This window comes from Schistocerca piceifrons, chromosome 4, assembly GCF_021461385.2.
Source record: "Schistocerca piceifrons isolate TAMUIC-IGC-003096 chromosome 4, iqSchPice1.1, whole genome shotgun sequence".
NCBI lineage: Eukaryota > Metazoa > Arthropoda > Insecta > Orthoptera > Acrididae > Schistocerca > Schistocerca piceifrons.
This window is the reverse complement of record NC_060141.1, coordinates 769603161-769617070: the sequence shown is the minus strand read 5'-3', so window position 1 is coordinate 769617070 and position 13910 is coordinate 769603161.

The window sequence follows — 13910 nt, the reverse complement described above, 5'->3', positions numbered from 1 at the left end:
TAGCTCTTCGTCTTTCACTCCGATCCGTTAATGTTGTTCTTCCAGGCACAGCCTAAATCAAATATAGTTTCCTTATAATACGAGGTGTTGTAGCTAATCGAAATGAAGATACTGAAAATTGGGAACACTCTGAATTTTGTGGCGACGGCGACAAATGTTTACTCTGAGACCAACGTAAGAGAAGAAACGACGTTAATAAACAACGTTTTTTGTCCCCGATGGCTTCGTTACTATGTTTCGTTTTCCACTGTTCACATCAGCGACGTAGGAGTGCTGCATTCTAGCTGTATGTTACGTGAGTGTTTCTGCAAATGAACTATCTGCAACATTTAAACATGAACGTCCCTAGAATGCAACTTCACGAAACGTTGTTACTTCAGACACAAAGGGCGACTTTTCACATGTGATGTCTACTTGCTTTTGCCTCTCCTAATGGCTATGTATACACATGATGTTTTTTCTTTTGCGCACATCAACGGCGAAGTTCCTTGATAATTATGTAAGTTTCATTGTCCTCCATGCTTAATTAATTTAAAAAATCGGTACTTCAGTTTTCAATGCTCATGTATTAATATTAAGATCGTTAATGCGTTATCATTGTGAATGTCCACATTGCTGTTACTTTCTCTACGCAAAAATTGTCTGCCTAGCTCTGCGTCTTTTACTCTGACCCGTTAGCATTCTCCTTTTAGGGGTACTCTACAACAAATATAGTTTCTGCATAATAAGGGAAGTCGGAAGGTAGTTATTGAAAAGGAAGAGATGAAAAATTGGAAATTTACTTCAAATTTTCTGGTAACGGCAGCAAACGACAGCACAGTTACTCTTACACAAAAGTAAGTGAAATAACGACGCCAGTATACAACGTTATTTACTAACTTCGTTACTGCATCATCGACCTAGAAGTTGTCGCATTGTAGCTGCCCGGTATGCGTGTCTTACTGCAAAAGAATCCTGTGAACATGAAAGCCCCTCGAATGCGATTTCGCGAAATGTTGTTACTTTCGTGCGTCATTTCTAGCAAAGCACTTGATCGGTGCGCGGGGCAGAGGTTGGCAGCTCTTCAATTTTAGATGTTCAGATATTTGAGACTTCAATGCGTGATAGAGAATGAAACACCATTGTTATGAATGTGAAAGCTACTTCCTTTTATCACTCTTAACGGATACATACGCACATTGTTTTTTGTGCACATCTACGGCAAAGAACGTTTCGAATTATATGAGGATCATTGGCCTCCTTCTACAACTAATATTAAAAAATCGGTAGTTCAATTTGCGTGTTCATGTATTAATATTATGAGACTTTGATACTATTTGTCTTGGATGTGAGTGAGTCAAAACTTTCAATTTTTGTTCGGTTTCTACATTTACTACAACAGATAAAAGGATCAAAAAACCGAAAATCGGTTTATTTCAGAAAACGGTTATTTTGAGCGGTTTTAACAGTCAGGTTAAACTGGTGTCTAAAAAACCGATATAACCGAAGACCGGTTATTTCAGCGATAACCGCCATCCCTACTATCCTCATAGTCATTTGCAAAGAACTTAATTAGAATTACCACGCATAATTTTACTGGAAATTGAGTAGGTGATATACATATACATATATATATACATATATATATATATACACACACACATATATATATATATATATATATATATATATATATATATATATATACATTATTAATGAATAGAAGCAGATGGATGTATTCATAAATTGAGTTTAACTTGTAGGAGGTAGTTTGTTACACCAGCAATAACATGGTAAAGTTCAGACAATTGAAAAACACAAATTAGAATATTTCGGAACTTAAATGTCATTATTTACTATTAAATTAATACGCTTGCGATTCAGTCAGATATCACCAATAAAAACATTGATTGTCATAAATCTGAATTTTTCTAATTTTTCTTAAGAGACGATAAATACCATCCGTGAGTGTTTAAAAGGTATCGTTGTCAGAAACATACATGTTTCACGACTAAGACTGCCAGGAACTCATGGTTTTCAATTCCTGCTTCTACTTCTAAAGTTCGCTATGTTATTTCTTATAAACAATCAATTTGTGAAAATAAGAAATGTTCCACTATTGTTTGTTGCGATGAGAGGATTCTACAAATGCAGCGATCTATGATATGACAACTATAATAGTTTGACAAAAACAACCGTGGAAATTATTAACACTCTTGATCCTAACAACGCAACAGTTTGTCTATACATGAACAGAGTCTTACCGTTACTAATTTCTTATTTCCCCTTCGAAGAGTACACCTTCGCTGTTCTGTCAGTGGTTCGCAGATGAACACAGTACCGTCGTTTTTTCCATGTCACTTTTTTTACAAACCACCATCCATTCTACACCCCATATCAGTTCTTTCGTAGTCCATTTACTCTGCGGCGACGGAAAGTTTTGAAATATAGCGCGCCGGGCGGCTGAACGTTCTGTGTGGTCGATTAACGCCTACGTCCACCTCTAAACAAAAATGGCGAGTTCTTTGCCCTGTCAGCAACAATACCCATATAATTTCCTAGCCGAATGACATTTCATTTCTAATCAGTTGAATAAGCCACACATTGGATTACAGTTACATTTAAAATAGATTTTTTACTTACAAGCACAATTAAAATTTTGTTTACCCATCAAAATTATTGTCGATTCGTATTTATTGTTTCTCTCTTCCAGCGGACAGTTTCAATGTTACAGAGGGTTTAACTGCTTATGGACATCACAGTTACATGTGAATAGCGTGACACGAAACAAAAATCGAAACCTCTAACACTGAATCAGAATGGTGATTCGTTTCTTCTCTTTATACTATCTGTACTGATGATATGTACTGATATACTTCCAAGATACATACCATCATTTCTTTAAGGTCTTTTCTATATAGAATAAATAATTTTATTTTATTCTGCACTGACTGTCGGTTTAAGCATTTGCGCCATAGTCAAGTGTAAGACCATTCCACCATTTCGGCAACAAAAATGAAATCATAAATTGTTTATACATGCCTGTACGACTTTATTTGTGGTCAAACTTCATGTTTATTAAAGCTGTGATGCACTACTGCAAGAAATCAATAAAATGTTTTCAATTAATTTGTGCCAATCACAGACACTATGTGCCTAAAGTTATAGGAAAGAACGCTTTGTGTGCGATGGCAACGTACCTGACCAGGATGTATAACCTCCAGTGCACTCAGCAACGACAGTTTTGCATTATATTAACACTGGCTTCCATGAGAAGTGATCATTGCTACCATAGGGAAAAGAAAATGTAATTGTAAACACAGATAAAGGCAGTTAATGAAAAGTTCAATAAACAACACCAACGGGAAGGACCATTTAGCGTCCTTCTTGGAATTATCGTTCGTTTCCCAAGGTAGGCTAATCCGAAGACCAAAGCTCCCCTTAAGAGGAAAAAAAGAGTCTGAAAAAAAGGAGACAACCTGAATTACTGAGGATATTAATGTGCAATGATTGTTCGTTGTTAAACGTTGTTTTATCAGCTAGCAGCTCCCTGCAGACAATGTTCCTTGATGCACTTTCTTTTCCCACATCTCGCCATATCAGGGTACATCCAGCATTGTCGAACGTGATCGTTTTGGTGGTCCACGTGTCACGGCCTGGAGAGCCGTAATGTTGCGTGGGCGGACTGACTTCCTAACCTTTGAACACGATACACTCACCACTCAACGATACTGCGACACTGTACTCCTTCTCCATGTCCGTCTTATGTTGGGTGCATTCACACCTGACTTCTGCTTTATAAATTTCAGTGCGCGTCCGCACCCAGAAGCACAGATGGAGGAGCTCCTGGGAAATTCGGCAAATGGACTGGCTGACCAGTTCCCCTACCAAAATGCTATCTATCATGTGTAGGGTACTGCGGGGAGCCGTACTATGGCACCTCCACTGTGCACCAACGACCATCCAGCAATTGTCAATCAAGACGGTGAATGAATGGAACGTCTCACCACAAGCACTCCTTACCAAGCTTGTGGCCAGCGTTGCAGAGTAGGCAGTTCCGTCTGTGGTGATCACACACGCTATCAAGAACCATGCCTCACCTTTTAAAGTCTAGGGGATCAAGTTCATTCGCGTTAAATTTGAATGAAGCTATCATGTCTGCTCGTCTCATTGCGTATTCTTTAAATTACCTTCTGAACTATACTGTAGCAGCTTTATCTATTTGTGGTCCAAGTTTCCTCCAGCTGTGTTACTTGGCACTGACACAGCATGCTTAAGTTATTTTTGTCCTTAACTACTGCAGTCCATTGTAGTACTTCAACTGGGCTGTTATCGACATAGAATTTTGCAGCAGATTAAATAATGCAGCAGACTCTGAACAATGCTGATCAAATTGATTGTTTTATAATATGGGATAGCATTCACGAAGAGTTGTTTCCATTATTTATGAGGTATTATTTATGTAGTATCGTTGCTAAAGGAGGGGTAGTCACAAAGCTTTAACTAGCACCTTGAGAAAATGAATTCCAGTAACTAATATAATTAATTTTTTGTTTGTTTGTTTGCAGGTACTGTCTGGAGTACCGGTTCACATCGAAATCTGCTCGCAAGCCGCTAGAGGAGCAAAAATAAATGTAAGTAAATAAATGAATGAAAAATGAATAGAAAAAGAGGTCGAACCCCTTTGAAAAATTGAGTATTGTGTGGTAGTTCATTTTCTGAAATTGGGAAAATGGAAATTTGTGGTAAGGACTATGGGACCAAACTGCTGAGGTCGTCGGTCACTAGGCTTACGCACTACTTAATCTAACTTAAACTAACTTACGCTATGGACAACACACACACCCATACCCGAAGAAGAACTTGAAGCTCCGACGGTAGGGGGGGGGGGGGGGGACGCCCGTACGAACCGTGACAAGACGCCCTAGACCGCACGGCTACCCCGCGCGCCTCGTTTTCTGAATTTGAAGGGAAACAGCATTATAACAATCCTTACTTTGGTGGAAGTTCGCGTCGACAGTGTTCCCTCATACGTCGTATTGGTGAAGCGGCGCAGAAACTTCCAGCGTAGTCAAGCCGAGGAGTAAAGTAAGCAAAGACGTAGATTCACTACAGCTGACAAAGGCGGAGAGAGCCATAATAGGGCGAAGTGATGCTGAGGGTTTGATGGGAATTCCAGCTTTTAAGAGGTAAACCGTCGCAGGAGCATGCTACCGATATCTCCCGACGAGACGAAACGTTGTAGGAAGTTTTGCAAGTGTTTGTTTTTGCTCCACGACAGTGTAGTCCAGTCAGTGAAGGAAAAAACAGGGGAGATCATTGGTGAAATAGCAAATTTTTGTACAGTGACAGGTGGTAGTCCCATGAATAACACACCAAAAATATTGATCAGTGAAGAATGATCATTTTGGTGGAGGTGAGTGTGAAGGTTATTTTATTTTATTTTATTTTTTACGTTCTTCTTGCGCAGCTCGAAAACCGTGGTACAAAGTGAGCAGGGAATTGAAAAATCGCACGTTATTAACAATAGTGTTGTAATGATATAAAATTAATGTTTATCGTTAAATGAAAAGGGTTAAGAACAAATATTACCTGTTTGTTCATCTAACAAGGGAACCTCCCCATCGCATCCCCCTCAGATTTAGTTATAAATTGACACAGTGGATAGGCCTTGAAAAACTGAAAACAGATCAATCGAAATAACAGGAAGAAGTTGTGTGGAATTATGGAAAAATAAGCAAAATATAGAAAAATATAGTAGTCCATGTGCAGGATATGCAACATCAAGGACAATGTTAGCTTATGAGCGCAGTAGTCCCGTGGTTAGAGTGAGCAACTTCGAGTCCTCCCTCAAGCGAAAATTTTACCTTCTTTATTTTCGCAAAGTTACGATCTGTCCGTTCATTCATTGACGTCTCTGTTCACTGTAATAAGTTTAGTGTCTGAAACAGTTAACTTACGAGGGCATGCTGAAAAGTAATGACTTTGAATTTTTTACGTGAAAGCTCTTAAATTTTTAAAAATAAAACAAGCTTTATTAACATTCTGCGACTTTGTTGTTCATGTCAGTATATTTATTCCTAAACATAGTCATCCTGGCGACGAGTATATGTCTCCCAACGAGAGATTAGTTTGTTGATACTGTCACTATAGAATGTTTGACACTGTTGACGGGGTCACAACCACACCTTTGGTTGTGAAGCTTCATCACTATCAAAGTGAAGTTATAGAAGTTCAGGAAACAGATTAAATTCGGTTGGGGCTAAGTCGGGACTGTATGGTGGATGTTGGATGACAGTAAACCCAAGGCGTCTGATTATTGGAGATGTCGGAACGCTCGTGTTTGGTCTAGCTTTGTTATATTGAAGAAGGTGCTCCATGTGTTGGACGAACTTTTCTGCCTCTCGAAACTCGATTACAACACACTGTTTTCCACGCACCGACTGTGGTGTCACCGCCAGACACCACACTTGCTAGGTGGTAGCTTTAAATCGGCCGCGGTCCATTGGTACATGTCGGGCCCGCGTGTCGCCACTGTGTGATCGCAGACCGAGCGCCACCACAAGGCAGGTCTCGAGATACAGAATAGCACTCGCCCCAGTTGTACGGACGACGTAGCTAGCGACTACACTGACGAAGCCTCGCTCCTTTGCCAAGCAGATAGTTAGAATAGCCTTCAGCTAAGTCCATGGCTACGACCTAGCAAGGCGCCATTAGCCTTACATAGCAATTGATAATTATCGTCTAAAGCATGTCTCAACAAGAACGATGTATACAACAAGGATGGATTAAAGTTAAGTATTCCAAAAGCAACGTACTTTTCTTTATAGCATTCATTGAGCGTCCTGTTTCAGACTTCACGATATTCTGCGTGAGCTTATAGCGTGCATATCGGCCCCCTCAAAGTAACACTGTGTCGGCACTTCCGTCGACACATCACCGACATAGTCACGCACCGCCATGCTACACGCTACAACTCGGAGCCCTCTACCGGCAGATGATTGTAACTTGTGTCAGAGAAGCAGGAAAGTCGACTGAATAATATGCATGACGTGTAATCTAAATCTGCATTTACATGATTACTCTGCAATTCACAATTAAGTGCCTGGCAGAAGGTTCGTCGAACCACGTTCAAGCTATTTCCCTACCGTTCCACTATCGAACAGCGTGTGCGAAAAACGAACACTTAAGTCTTTCCTTATGAGCTCTTATTTCTCTTATTTTATGATGATGGTCATTCCTCGCTATGTTGTTGGGCGCCAACAAAATAGTTCCACTCTCTGAGGAGAAAGTTGGTGATTGAAATTTCATGAGAAGATCCTGTCGCAATGGGAAACGCCTTTGTTTTAATTATTGCCAGCCAAATTCGCACATCATAACAGGGGCGCTCTCTCCCCTATTTTGCGACAGTACAAAACGAGCTGCCCTTCTTTGAGCTTTTTCGGTGTCCCCCGTCAATCCTCTTCGATGTGGGGGCCCACAACGCGCAGCAATATTCCAGAATATGGCGAACAAATGTAGTGTAGGCAGTCTCTTCAATAGAACTTCTGCATTTTCTAAGTGTTCTGCCCATGTCCCAGTCTTTGGTTTGCTCTACCTGTTATACACACTGATCAACACCCACGTGATAATAAAATTTGCTTTATTAGGTATAGCCAGGACACCACTTAATTTTACAACAGATAACCTTCTTTGGAAAATAAAAAGGCTTTTCTCCTGCCCGAAAATTTAGTATCAAAACACGAATATACAACCTTAATAAAATTGACTTTTATAACTGAACTGTTTTTACGTTCCTTGGTAGTGCTCTTTCGGTGCTCTCCAACGGATGCCGAGGAGTTAGACGGGCGCCGCTTCCGGGTCGAAGACTGGCGTATTGAAGACGGGCACCTGGTCGATCCGACTGCGACGATGTTTCCTCCTGGCGGCGGTCCACGGCGGGTCGAAAAGACGCCAGTTTCCTTTCCTGCTGGCTATTTAACCCGGCGGCTCTAGTCTTCCTCCGTGGATTCTGTCGTGAGGATTTGCGGCCGTTGGCGATACCCGATTGGCGGATGGTGATGTCATCGTATTACCATCCGCGTCAGAAAAAGGAGTCGCGCGCGTGCGTATTCCGCGGCTGCTTTCATGTTTGGCGGGAATAGAGAGCCCATATAGGGAGTGGCCAACCGGACGATACGGCGGCCATTTTTCTGCCAAACTGCGGGCCAGTAGTGGAGTAGTGGAGTACACAATCACCGAATCAAAAGCACAAGACAATATGGCGAAATCATTCGTTAAATGCCTTTCTTTGCAGCCAATTTACAGGTATATTTTCAATTGTAACTATGTATATTGCAAGTTGTTTTATATGTAGTAAAAAGCAAAAACGACTGCATAGATAAGAGAACTCGGTTGGTTTCCCAAGGCTCCTGTTTGATTTATGTCAGCCCTGTTGACTGTGACTGCCCACTGCTTTCGTCTTTCTTCATTGCGTGGAAGTGCTAACATGCGAAATCCACCTTCGCCTCTATTGGAACATCCAAATGCAGCGCAATCTGGTATCGTTTCAGAACGTCTTCAGAACGAATTACAGATGTCAAAAACAATACTGTACAATTACTAACGTGTTTACTTCAAACATGTAGGCCTATCGACTTCATCACAAAACGCTTCATTATTTCAACTCGTATTTAAGATCGCAAACGCTAATTACGTACTCAAAACGATATACAACTAAATCGAACATGCATGCACAACGCATAACAAATCTCTGAATAATTCAAATACCTTTTAATATTTTCCAAAAGTCCTCTGAACTTCAATTTAACTCAAAAGCACGGCGAACATAGGAAGCGCGAGAGACGTTTAGCCGAAAAATGGCGCCAAAGCTAATGAACCAATCTCGGGCAACTTCACCTATGGCCACTCTCTCTGTATACCTGCTCTCTACGCGGGAAACAACTCTAGTGCCGGCTGGCGGAACGCGTCTGAACTACGTTGCAGGTGCGGCTTATTCTGCAGCGGTAGCCGCCCGTTGTATTTGCGTGGCTGTGCGTGCCACGGCACTACCCACAACATGATCTATGTGATCATTCCAGTTTAGGTTCTTTGTAATTGTAATTCCTAAGTATTTATTTGAGTTTACAGGCTTTAGACTTGTGTGATTTATCGTGTAACCGAAATTTGGCGGATTCCTTTTATTAGTCATGTGGATGACTTCACACGTTTCATTATATAGAATCAGTTTCCACTTTCTGCACAATACAGATTGCTTGTCTAAATCATATCGCAATCCGCTTTGATCATATGATCACTTTACATGGCGGTAATTGACAGCAATCTAAGAGGACTGTTCAGGTTGTCTCCTACATCGTTAATGTAGCTCAGGAACAACAGAGTGCTTGCAACACTTCCTTGGGAAACACCAGATATTACTTCTGTTTTCCTTCAATTACTACAAACAGTGATCCTTCTGACACGAAATCAGGAATCCAGTCGCACAACTATGACGATACACCACAGGCACGCAATGTGATTAGAAATCGCTTGTGAGGAGCGGTGTCAAAAGCCTTCTAGAAATCTAAAGATTTGGAATCAATTTGACATTCCGTGTCGATAGCACTCATTACTTCGTGAGAATAAAGAGCTAGTTTCACAAGAATAATATTTTTTTTATCCGTGGTGACAGTTTGTCAATAAACTGTTTAATTCGAGGTAACCCAAAAATTTTTATTTCTTTGAGTTTAAACCACATCTGGTCTACACTAATATAGTCAGATTGGAAGGAGTGCAGACTGTCTCTTAGGGAGGTGCGAAGCGAGAATTTATCCGTTTTTTTTAACTAGATGTATTTTGTGTTTATTTTTGTTGGGTTTTCATGTTACGGTATTTAGTATCGCAACAACAAGCTTGTGGTCACCAATTCCTGTAGCCTTCCTGATGCTCGCTATTTTCTCAGGACTATTTGTTGCAAAGAGATCAAGTTGTTTTCGCAAACATGTACAGTTCGATGGGGCCTGATCTACAGAATGCAGAGATTTATTGTTGAATTTAATAATTTATCCGTATTCCAAGTAGTTGTGGAACGCAATTTGTGAAAAATAAATACTCCTGGGCTTGTCTGCGCATTATATCACTACTGATTCGTAAACTGGGCTGCAGAAGCGAGTCCGCAGCTCGTGGTCGTGCGGTAGCGTTCTCGCTTCCCGCGCCCGGGTTCCCGGGTTAGATTACCGGCGGGGTCAGGGATTTTCTCTGCCTCGTGATGACTGGGTCTTGTGTGCTGTCCTTAGGTTAGTTAGGTTTAAGCAGTTATAGGGGAGTGATGACCATCGATGTTAAGTCCCATAGTGCTCAGAGCCATTTGAACCATTTGCAGAAGCGATGATATAATTTTGTCACTTCTTGTGACGTGGTAGGGTAGAGAGTGGGGGATCGACCAGCCATCTCCTCACTTTACAGACCCACAAGGGAGGCAATTGCATCACCATCCCCAAAATATAATTTGTCTCTTAATAAGGCACTACTACACTTACAAGCACAAACAATTCATATTTTTTCTTAACCCACTTCATTTAGCAATAGATATTAATTTCATACCATTAAATACACTATTTTTAATACACTGCGACTTTCCGCTGCGCTGCATCGCACAAAATATTAGTCCCAGAAAAAGAAACGTATAGCACTCTTTTGCGTAGGAAATGTAACGTTTTTGCTAGAGGTCACAGTTTTCGGTCATTCGAGGGAATCGTAAAAAATGAGATTCAAAATGCAGCCCCAGTCCTCACGCTCACCCTCTACCGTTCAGAATTTTTAGAATACCCTTCACGACACTCCCTCCTACCGCTCTACTAAAATTTACAACTACACGAATAACATCCCTTATTCGACATTTTTGGTCTGCGTTGACTGTTCCAGCTCACTTTACACAAGATACAGTCACATAATTATGCTGTTCCTTTGGACTATCAACGCCCCTCCCCCTGCCATACTTCCCTGGCATGGCACCCACTGATTTCATCTTTCCTTGGGTGAAAAACCTATTACTTGGCAGGCATGTCCAAAATAGCGACTATCCGATCTTGGATGTGGAACGTCTTCTGAACATCATAACGCTGACGTTTGTAACCAAAGTCTCAGTCAAGTCACCCTTCACTGGCAAAAATGTGTCGCACTGGAGAGTGAATATGTGGAGGATAACTATCGTCATTACTAAGTTTGATAGTCACAGGTTGGTCTTTCGGAGGGGATAAATAGAACTGTTTGGTGACCTGTCTTCTTCGACAATGAACGCTAGTGCAGTTATCAGCAATTCAGCAATGCGAGCGCCGGCCGGGTTGGCCGAGCGGTTCTAGGCACTTCAGTCTGGAACCGCGCGACCGCCACGCTCGCAGGTTCGAATCCTGCCTCGGGCATGGATGTGAGTGATGTCCTTAGGTTAGTTCGGTTTAAGTAGTTCTAAGCTCTAAGGGACTGATGACCTCAGATGTTAAGTCCCATAGTACTGAGAGCCATATGAACCATTTTTTTTAGCAACGCGAGCGAATAGAGGAAGAAGCGGCCAGAGGGACAACTAGGGGTATGTTGATCCAAGGCGTCTGACATTCTTTCATAGTAACTTGTCTGAATTGTATGGGGACCAGTAAACTGCTTTGGTGGAATTCTTTGTATCAAGACGCGTCATCCACAGAGTATGATTTCACCGTGCCACTAACTTGTCTGCCTTTGATCCTTCCATTGCTCAAATATATGGGCGTGCAAAAGTTTACGACGAAAGACACTTTCAAAAAAATGGCTCTAAGCAAAATGGGACTTAACATCTGAGGTCATGAGTCCCCTAGACTTAGAACTACTTGAACCTAAGTAACCTAAGGACATCACACACATCCACGCCCTAGGCAGGATTCGAACCTGCGACCGTAGCAGCAGCGCGGTTCCGGACTGAAGCGCCTAGAACCGTTCGGCCACAGCGGCTGGCGAGAAACTTTCGCATGATATGTCAGCATGAAGTAATATAGCTCATTAAACTTGCACCATACATAGAAAGAACTGCTGAAGTATAGTACGGACGGTAACTGAAAGAAATACGGAATGAGGTGAACAGTAATGACATCTTAGTCAGAAACAATAATTGCACCAAAGTCACCGCTATTTATGACGGGCCTGTGGGCGTAATAAAAGACATGTTCTCAACAGGGTGCGTGATCATCATGGTCAGAAATACACGCTCAACAACGAAATCCCATGCTCAACACGAGTTTCACGAGTTTCATAACGAGTTCCTGTGGTGGGCCATTCCGTGCCTCCACCACTGGGACTGCGAAGGCTCGATGGTCATTAGTATACATGGATGTGCGGCAGTACGTCTCCGCAACGCATCCCATACGTGCTCCGTGGATTTTAAATCGGGGGAACGCGCAGGTCAGTCCATCGCCGAATATCCTCTCGTTGCATGAGATCCTTCACTCGCGCTGTTCCCTGAGGTCACGCATTGTTATCAATAAAAATGAAGTTAGGCCCTAATGCACCCCTGAAAAGACGTACACGGAGAAAGCACACAGTGTCACAATACCGGAGAGTGCTTGTGTTCACAAATTTGAAGGTTAGAGCGCCCATGCAACATTAGTAGATAGTGTCGGAAGTTCCATGTGGCTTTTCGCGGATGATGCTGTAGTATACAGAGAAGTTGCTGCATTAGAAAATTGTAGCGAAATACAGGAAGATCTGCAGCGGATAGGCACTTGGTGCAGGGAGTGTCAACTGACCCTTAACATAGACAAATGTAATGTATTGCGAATACATAGAAAGAAGGATCCTTTATTGTATGATTATATGATAGCGGAACAAACACTGGTAGCAGTTACTTCTGTAAAATATCTGGGAGTATGCGTACGGAACGATTTGAAGTGGAATGATCATATGAAATTAATTGTTGGTAAGGCGGGTACCAGGTTGAGATTCATTGGGAGAGTGCTTAGAAAATGTAGTCCATCAACAAAGGAGGTGGCTTACAAAACACTCGTTCGACCTATACTTGAGTATTGCTCATCAGTGTGGGATCCGTACCAGGTCGGGTTGACGGAGGAGATAGAGAAGATCCAAAGAAGAGCGGCGCGTTTCGTCACCGGGTTATTTGGTAACCGTGATAGCGTTACGGAGATGTTTAATAAACTCAAGTGGCAGACTCTGCAAGAGAGGCGCTCTGCATCGCGGTGTAGCTTGCTCGCCAGGTTTCGAGAGGGTGCGTTTCTGGATGAGGTATCGAATATATTGCTTCCCCCTACTTATACTTCCCGAGGAGATCACGAATGTAAAATTAGAGAGATTAGAGCGCGCACGGAGGCTTTCAGACAGTCGTTCTTCCCGCGAACCATACGCGACTGGAACAGGAAAGGGAGGTAATGACAGTGGCACGTAAAGTGCCCTCCGCCACACACCGTTGGGTGGCTTGCGGAGTATCAATGTAGATGTAGAGTAGATGTATGCTTCCCCACAGCATAACACTTCGAGCAGCAGAATTATCAAGTGCGACGGTGATCCTGTTTCCATTAAGTACTCGCCATACAAGGGAGCGTTCAGAATCAATACTCAGAATTGTAAATGGTTGCGAAAACACACTTGACCTCTTAGCCACAAATAATCCTGATCTAATAGAGAGCGTCATGACGGATACAGGGATTAGTGAACACAAGGTCATTGTAGTGAGGCTCAAAACCAGATCAACCAAAACCACTAAAAATAAACGCAAAATATATATATTTAAAACAGTAGACAAGAATTCACTTGATGCCTTCCTAAGAGAGAGTCTCCATTATTTGCAAGATAATTATGTAAGTATAGACCAGATATGGCTCAAATTCAAAGATACAGTATCGACAGCAATAGATAGATTCATATCGCATAAGTTAAAAAGAGACGGAACTGATCCCCCATGGTACAAAAAACAC